Below are 7500 nucleotides of genomic sequence, written 5' to 3'. Positions count from 1 at the left end.
AACCTCTTTAAATGGCCTTTTTTTGACAAAGAAACCCAGGAATCGCCTTCTTTTCCCGAGTTAAGACCAAATACGGATTTTTGTTAAAAAATGATTTCCTTGGGCCAAACCAAGTTCAGACTCCTTAGTCCGTTATGTCTATGTTCATTCTGAGTAGGTTCCATGCACAAACCTCTTTAAATGGCCTTTTTTGAGAGAGAAACCCAGGAATCGCCTTCTTTTCCCGAGTTAAGACGAAATACGGATTTTTGTTAAAAAATGATTTCCTTGGGCCAAACCAAGTTCAGACTCCTTAGTCCGTTATGTCTATGTTCATTCTGAGTAGGTTCCATGCTTAAACCTCTTTAAATTGCCTTTTTTGAGAAAGAAACACCGCAAAAGCTTTCCTTTGCGGAGTGATGTCGTTGCGCAGGGCATGAGTGCCTGGATGTTCTGAGAGGGGAGCAGGGATGAATGCCTGACCGAGGAGAGGTGCTGAAACTCGGCCTGGATGTGTGTCTGTGCGCAGGGCATGAGTGCCTGGATGCTGTGAGAGGGGAGCAGGGATGAATGCTGGACCGAGGAGAGGTGCTGAAACTCGGCCTGGATGTGTGTCTGTGCGCAGGGCATGAGTGCCTGGATGCTGTGAGAGGGGAGCAGGGATGAATGCTGGACCGAGGAGAGGTGCTGAAACTCGGCCTGGGTGTGTGACTGTGCGCAGGGCATGAGTGCCTGGATGCTGTGAGAGGGGAGCAGGGATGAATGCCTGACCGAGGAGAGGTGCTGAAACTCGGCCTGGATGTGTCATTGCGCAGGGCATGAGTGCCTGGATGCTATGAGAGTGGAGCAGGGATGAATGCTGGACCGAGCAGAGGTGCTGAAACTCGGCCTGGATGTGTGTCTGTGCGCAGGGCATGAGTGCCTGGATGCTATGAGAGTGGAGCAGGGATGAATGCTGGACCGAGGAGAGGTGCTGAAACTCGGCCAGGATGTGTGTCTGTGCGCAGGGCATGAGTGCCTGGATGCTATGAGAGTGGAGCAGGGATGAATGCTGGACCGAGCAGAGGTGCTGAAACTCGGCCTGGATGTGTGTCTGTGCGCAGGGCATGAGTGCCTGGATGCTATGAGAGTGGAGCAGGGATGAATGCTGGACCGAGGAGAGGTGCTGAAACTCGGCCAGGATGTGTGTCTGTGCGCAGGGCATGAGTGCCTGGATGCTATGAGAGTGGAGCAGGGATGAATGCTGGACCGAGGAGAGGTGCTGAAACTCGGCCTGGATCTGTGTCTGTGACTGGACGTTATGAGAGGGGAGCAGGGATGAATTCCTGACCGAGGAGAGGTGCTGAAACTCGGCCTGGATGTGTCATTGCACAGGGCATGAGTGCCTGGATGTTCTGAGAGGGGAGCAGGGATGAATGCTGGACCGAGGAGAGGTGCTGAAACTCGGCCTGGATCTGTGTCTGTGACTGGACGTTATGAGAGGGGAGCAGGGATGAATTCCTGACCGAGGAGAGGTGCTGAAACTCGGCCTGGATGTGTCATTGCACAGGGCATGAGTGCCTGGATGTTCTGAGAGGGGAGCAGGGATGAATTCCTGACCGAGGAGAGGTGCTGAAACTAGGCCTGGATGTGTGTCATTGCGCAGGGCATGAGAGACTGGATGCTGTGAGAGGACAAAAGCCGTGAATGCTGTCCGAGCAGAGGTGCTGAAACTCGGCCTGGGTTCTGTTTGTCTGTGCGCAGGGCATGAGTGCCTGGACGTTATGAGAGGGGAGCAGGGATGATTGCCTGACCGAAGAGAGGTGCTGAAACTCGGCCTGGATGTGTGTCTCTGGGCCGGGCATGAGAGACTGGCTGTTGGGAGAGGACGGCAGCCATGAATACTGGACCGAGGAGAGGTGCTGAAACTCGGCCTGGATGTGTGTCTGTGGGCAGGGCATGAGAGACTGGCTGTTGGGAGAGGAAAGCAGCCATGAATGCTGTCCATGCAGAGGTGCTGAAACTCGGCCTGGATTTGTGTCTGTGGGCAGGGCACGAGAGCCTGGATGTTGGGCATGAATCCCAGTTCAGAAAAAGGACCTTTTCTGAAAGAAACACAGGAATCGCCTTCTTTTCCCGAGTTAAGACGAAATACGGATTTTTGTTAAAAAGTGATTTCCTTGGGCCAGAACAAGTTCAGACTCCTTAGTCCTTCATATATACATACATATATATCCATTCTAAGTAAGTTGCTTGCATAAACCTGCACAAACCCGGATAAATGGCCTCTTTTGGGATCAAAACACAGGAATCGCCTTCTTTTCCCGAGTTAAGACGAAATACGGATTTTTGTTAAAAAATGATTTCCTTGGGCCAGAACAAGTTCAGACTCCTTAGTCCTTCATATATACATAGAGATATATCCATTCTAAGTAAGTTCCATGCATAAACCTGCACAAACCCGGATAAATGGCCTCTTTTGGGATCAAAACACAGGAATCGCCTTCTTTTCCCGAGTTAAGACGAAATACGGATTTTTGTTAAAAAGTGATTTCCTTGGGCCAGAACAAGTTCAGACTCCTTAGTCCTTCATATATACATAGAGATATATCCATTCTAAGTAAGTTCCATGCATAAACCTGCACAAACCCGGATAAATGGCCTCTTTTGGGATCAAAACACAGGAATCGCCTTCTTTTCCCGAGTTAAGACGAAATACGGATTTTTGTTAAAAAGTGATTTCCTTGGGCCAGAACAAGTTCAGACTCCTTAGTCCTTCATATATACATAGAGATATATCCATTCTAAGTAAGTTCCATGCATAAACCTGCACAAACCCGGATAAATGGCCTCTTTTGGGATCAAAACACAGGAATCGCCTTCTTTTCCCGAGTTAAGACGAAATACGGATTTTTGTTAAAAAGTGATTTCCTTGGGCCAGAACAAGTTCAGACTCCTTAGTCCTTCATATATACATAGAGATATATCCATTCTAAGTAAGTTCCATGCATAAACCTGCACAAACCCGGATAAATGGCCTCTTTTGGGATCAAAACACAGGAATCGCCTTCTTTTCCCGAGTTAAGACGAAATACGGATTTTTGTTAAAAAATGATTTCCTTGGGCCAGAACAAGTTCAGACTCCTTAGTCCTTCATATATACATACATATATATCCATTCTAAGTAAGTTCCATGCATAAACCTGCACAAACCCGGATAAATGGCCTCTTTTGAGATCAAAACACAGGAATCGCCTTCTTTTCCCGAGTTAAGACCAAATACGGATTTTTGTTAAAAAGTGATTTCCTTGGGCCAGAACAAGTTCAGACTCCTTAGTCCTTCATATATCCATTATAAGTAGGAACCATGCACACACCTCTTTAAATGACCTTTATCCCGGTTCAGAAAAACGCCAAAGTGTCAAAAAGTACCAGGGGCATGAAGCCCGGTTCAGAAAAACGTCAAAGTGTCAAAAAGTACCAGGGGCATGAAGCCCGGTTCAGAAAAACGTCAAAGTGTCAAAAAGTACCAGGGGCATGAAGCCCGGTTCAGAAAAACGTCAAAGTGTCAAAAAGTACCAGGGGCATGAAGCCCGGTTCAGAAAAACGTCAAAGTGTCAAAAAGTACCAGGGGCATGAAGCCCGGTTCAGAAAAACGTCAAAGTGTCAAAAAGTACCAGGGGCATGAAGCCCGGTTCAGAAAAACGTCAAAGTGTCAAAAAGTACCAGGGGCATGAAGCCCGGTTCAGAAAAACGTCAAAGTGTCAAAAAGTACCAGGGGCATGAAGCCCGGTTGAGAAATATTTTCTAAGTGCCAAAAAGTACCAGGGGTGAGAATCCCGGTTCAGAAAATTTTCTAAGTGCCACATAGTACCAGAGGTGAAAAAGTTTATAGTACCAGGGGTGATAAAGTTTGAAAAAATTTCTGTCAGAGAACGGGAAAAGGGGACGATGGGCCGAGTCAGCCCAAGGCCCGCCCCTATTCTCCCACACGACGAGGTTATTAGCAGACGACGAAAACACCATCTGCACGATTTCAGAAACCCAGTTTTCGGAAAAATATCTGAGTACCAGACTGGGACGGTGAATTGATAATCCGAAAGATGACACTTTCCACGGCCTGAAATGATGGAGGAAGGGGGCAAAAGCTCCAGCCTGGCTCCTGGAGGAGGGGTCCAAAGGCAAGAACGTGTGTCCGAGGATGGGTGCAGGAGAGCGGATTCAAGGCGCGGCTGACCGCTGGAAGCTCCAGGCCGGTTCCTGGAAGATGGGAGGCCGACTTTGGCAGAGCATGAGTCCGAGGAAGGTGCTTGAGAGCGGATTCAAGGCGCGGCTGACCGCTAAAGGCTCCAGGCTGGTTCCTGGAAGATGGGAGGCCGGCCTGGAGGAGAATGTGTCCGAGGAAGGTGCTGGAGAGCGGATTCAAGGTGCGGCTGACCGCTGGAAGCTCCAGGCTGGTTCCTGGAAGATGTGAGGCCGACTTTGGCAGAGCATGAGTCCGAGGAAGGTGCTGGAGAGCGGATTCAAGGTGCGGCTGACCGCTGGAAGCTCCAGGCTGGTTCTTTGAAGATGTGAGGCCGGCCTGGAGGAGAATGAGTCCGAGATAGGTGCTGGAGAGCGGATTCAAGGTGCGGCTGACAACTGGAAGCTCCAGGCTGGTTCCTGGAAGATGTGAGGCCGACTTTGGCAGAGCATGAGTCCGAGGAAGGTGCTTGAGAGCGGATTCAAGGTGCGGCTGACCGCTAGAAGCTCCAGGCTGGTTCCTGGAAGATGGGAGGCCGACTTTGGCAGAGCTTGAGTCCGAGGAAGGTGCTGGAGAGCGGATTCAAGGTGCGGCTGACCGCTGGAAGCTCCAGGCTGGTTCTTTGAAGATGTGAGGCCGGCCTGGAGGAGAATGAGTCCGAGATAGGTGCTGGAGAGCGGATTCAAGGTGCGGCTGACCGCTGGAAGCTCCAGGCTGGTTCCTGGAAGATGTGAGGCCGACTTTGGCAGAGCATGAGTCCGAGGAAGGTGCTTGAGAGCGGATTCAAGGTGCGGCTGACCGCTAGAAGCTCCAGGCTGGTTCCTGGAAGATGGGAGGCCGACTTTGGCAGAGCATGAGTCCGAGGAAGGTGCTGGAGAGCGGATTCAAGGTGCGGCTGACCGCTAGAAGCTCCAGGCTGGTTCCTGGAAGATGGGAGGCCGACTTTGGCAGAGCTTGAGTCCGAGGAAGGTGCTGGAGAGCGGATTCAAGGTGCGGCTGACCGCTGGAAGCTCCAGGCTGGTTCTTTGAAGATGTGAGGCCGGCCTGGAGGAGAATGAGTCCGAGATAGGTGCTGGAGAGCGGATTCAAGGTGCGGCTGACCGCTGGAAGCTCCAGGCTGGTTCCTGGAAGATGTGAGGCCGACTTTGGCAGAGCATGAGTCCGAGGAAGGTGCTTGAGAGCGGATTCAAGGTGCGGCTGACCGCTAGAAGCTCCAGGCTGGTTCCTGGAAGATGGGAGGCCGACTTTGGCAGAGCATGAGTCCGAGGAAGGTGCTGGAGAGCGGATTCAAGGTGCGGCTGACCGCTAGAAGCTCCAGGCTGGTTCCTGGAAGATGGGAGGCCGACTTTGGCAGAGCTTGAGTCCGAGGAAGGTGCTGGAGAGCGGATTCAAGGTGCGGCTGACCGCTGGAAGCTCCAGGCTGGTTCTTTGAAGATGTGAGGCCGGCCTGGAGGAGAATGAGTCCGAGATAGGTGCTGGAGAGCGGATTCAAGGTGCGGCTGACCGCTGGAAGCTCCAGGCTGGTTCCTGGAAGATGTGAGGCCGACTTTGGCAGAGCATGAGTCCGAGGAAGGCGCTGGAGAGCGGATTCAAGGTGCGGCTGACCGCTAGAAGCTCCAGGCTGGTTCCTGGAAGATGGGAGGCCGACTTTGGCAGAGCTTGAGTCCGAGGAAGGTGCTGGAGAGCGGATTCAAGGTGCGGCTGACCGCTGGAAGCTCCAGGCTGGTTCTTTGAAGATGTGAGGCCGGCCTGGAGGAGAATGAGTCCGAGATAGGTGCTGGAGAGCGGATTCAAGGTGCGGCTGACCGCTGGAAGCTCCAGGCTGGTTCCTGGAAGATGTGAGGCCGACTTTGGCAGAGCATGAGTCCGAGGAAGGTGCTTGAGAGCGGATTCAAGGTGCGGCTGACCGCTAGAAGCTCCAGGCTGGTTCCTGGAAGATGTGAGGCCGACTTTGGCAGAGCATGAGTCCGAGGAAGGTGCTGGAGAGCGGATTCAAGGCTCGGCTGTCCGCTAGGAGCTCCAGGCTGGTTCTTTGAAGATGTGAGGCCGGCCTGGAGGAGAGTGTGTCCGAGATAGGTGCTGGAGAGCGGATTCAAGGCGCGGCTGACCGCTGGAAGCTCCAGGCTGGTTCCTGGAAGATGGGAGGCCGACTTTGGCAGAGCATGAGTCCGAGGAAGGTGCTGGAGAGCGGATTCAAGGTGCGGCTGACAACTGGAAGCTCCAGGCTGGTTCCTGGAAGATGTGAGGCCGACTTTGGCAGAGCATGAGTCCGAGGAAGGTGCTTGAGAGCGGATTCAAGGTGCGGCTGACCGCTAGAAGCTCCAGGCTGGTTCCTGGAAGATGGGAGGCCGACTTTGGCAGAGCTTGAGTCCGAGGAAGGTGCTGGAGAGCGGATTCAAGGTGCGGCTGACCGCTGGAAGCTCCAGGCTGGTTCTTTGAAGATGTGAGGCCGGCCTGGAGGAGAATGAGTCCGAGATAGGTGCTGGAGAGCGGATTCAAGGTGCGGCTGACCGCTGGAAGCTCCAGGCTGGTTCCTGGAAGATGTGAGGCCGACTTTGGCAGAGCATGAGTCCGAGGAAGGTGCTTGAGAGCGGATTCAAGGTGCGGCTGACCGCTAGAAGCTCCAGGCTGGTTCCTGGAAGATGGGAGGCCGACTTTGGCAGAGCATGAGTCCGAGGAAGGTGCTGGAGAGCGGATTCAAGGTGCGGCTGACCGCTAGAAGCTCCAGGCTGGTTCCTGGAAGATGGGAGGCCGACTTTGGCAGAGCTTGAGTCCGAGGAAGGTGCTGGAGAGCGGATTCAAGGTGCGGCTGACCGCTGGAAGCTCCAGGCTGGTTCTTTGAAGATGTGAGGCCGGCCTGGAGGAGAATGAGTCCGAGATAGGTGCTGGAGAGCGGATTCAAGGTGCGGCTGACCGCTGGAAGCTCCAGGCTGGTTCCTGGAAGATGTGAGGCCGACTTTGGCAGAGCATGAGTCCGAGGAAGGTGCTTGAGAGCGGATTCAAGGTGCGGCTGACCGCTAGAAGCTCCAGGCTGGTTCCTGGAAGATGGGAGGCCGACTTTGGCAGAGCATGAGTCCGAGGAAGGTGCTGGAGAGCGGATTCAAGGTGCGGCTGACCGCTAGAAGCTCCAGGCTGGTTCCTGGAAGATGGGAGGCCGACTTTGGCAGAGCTTGAGTCCGAGGAAGGTGCTGGAGAGCGGATTCAAGGTGCGGCTGACCGCTGGAAGCTCCAGGCTGGTTCTTTGAAGATGTGAGGCCGGCCTGGAGGAGAATGAGTCCGAGATAGGTGCTGGAGAGCGG

The sequence above is a fragment of the Odontesthes bonariensis genome, unplaced genomic scaffold (assembly GCF_027942865.1).
Source record: "Odontesthes bonariensis isolate fOdoBon6 unplaced genomic scaffold, fOdoBon6.hap1 scaffold_184, whole genome shotgun sequence".
Taxonomy (NCBI): Eukaryota; Metazoa; Chordata; class Actinopteri; order Atheriniformes; family Atherinopsidae; genus Odontesthes; species Odontesthes bonariensis.
Note: the sequence above shows the minus strand (reverse complement) of the source record.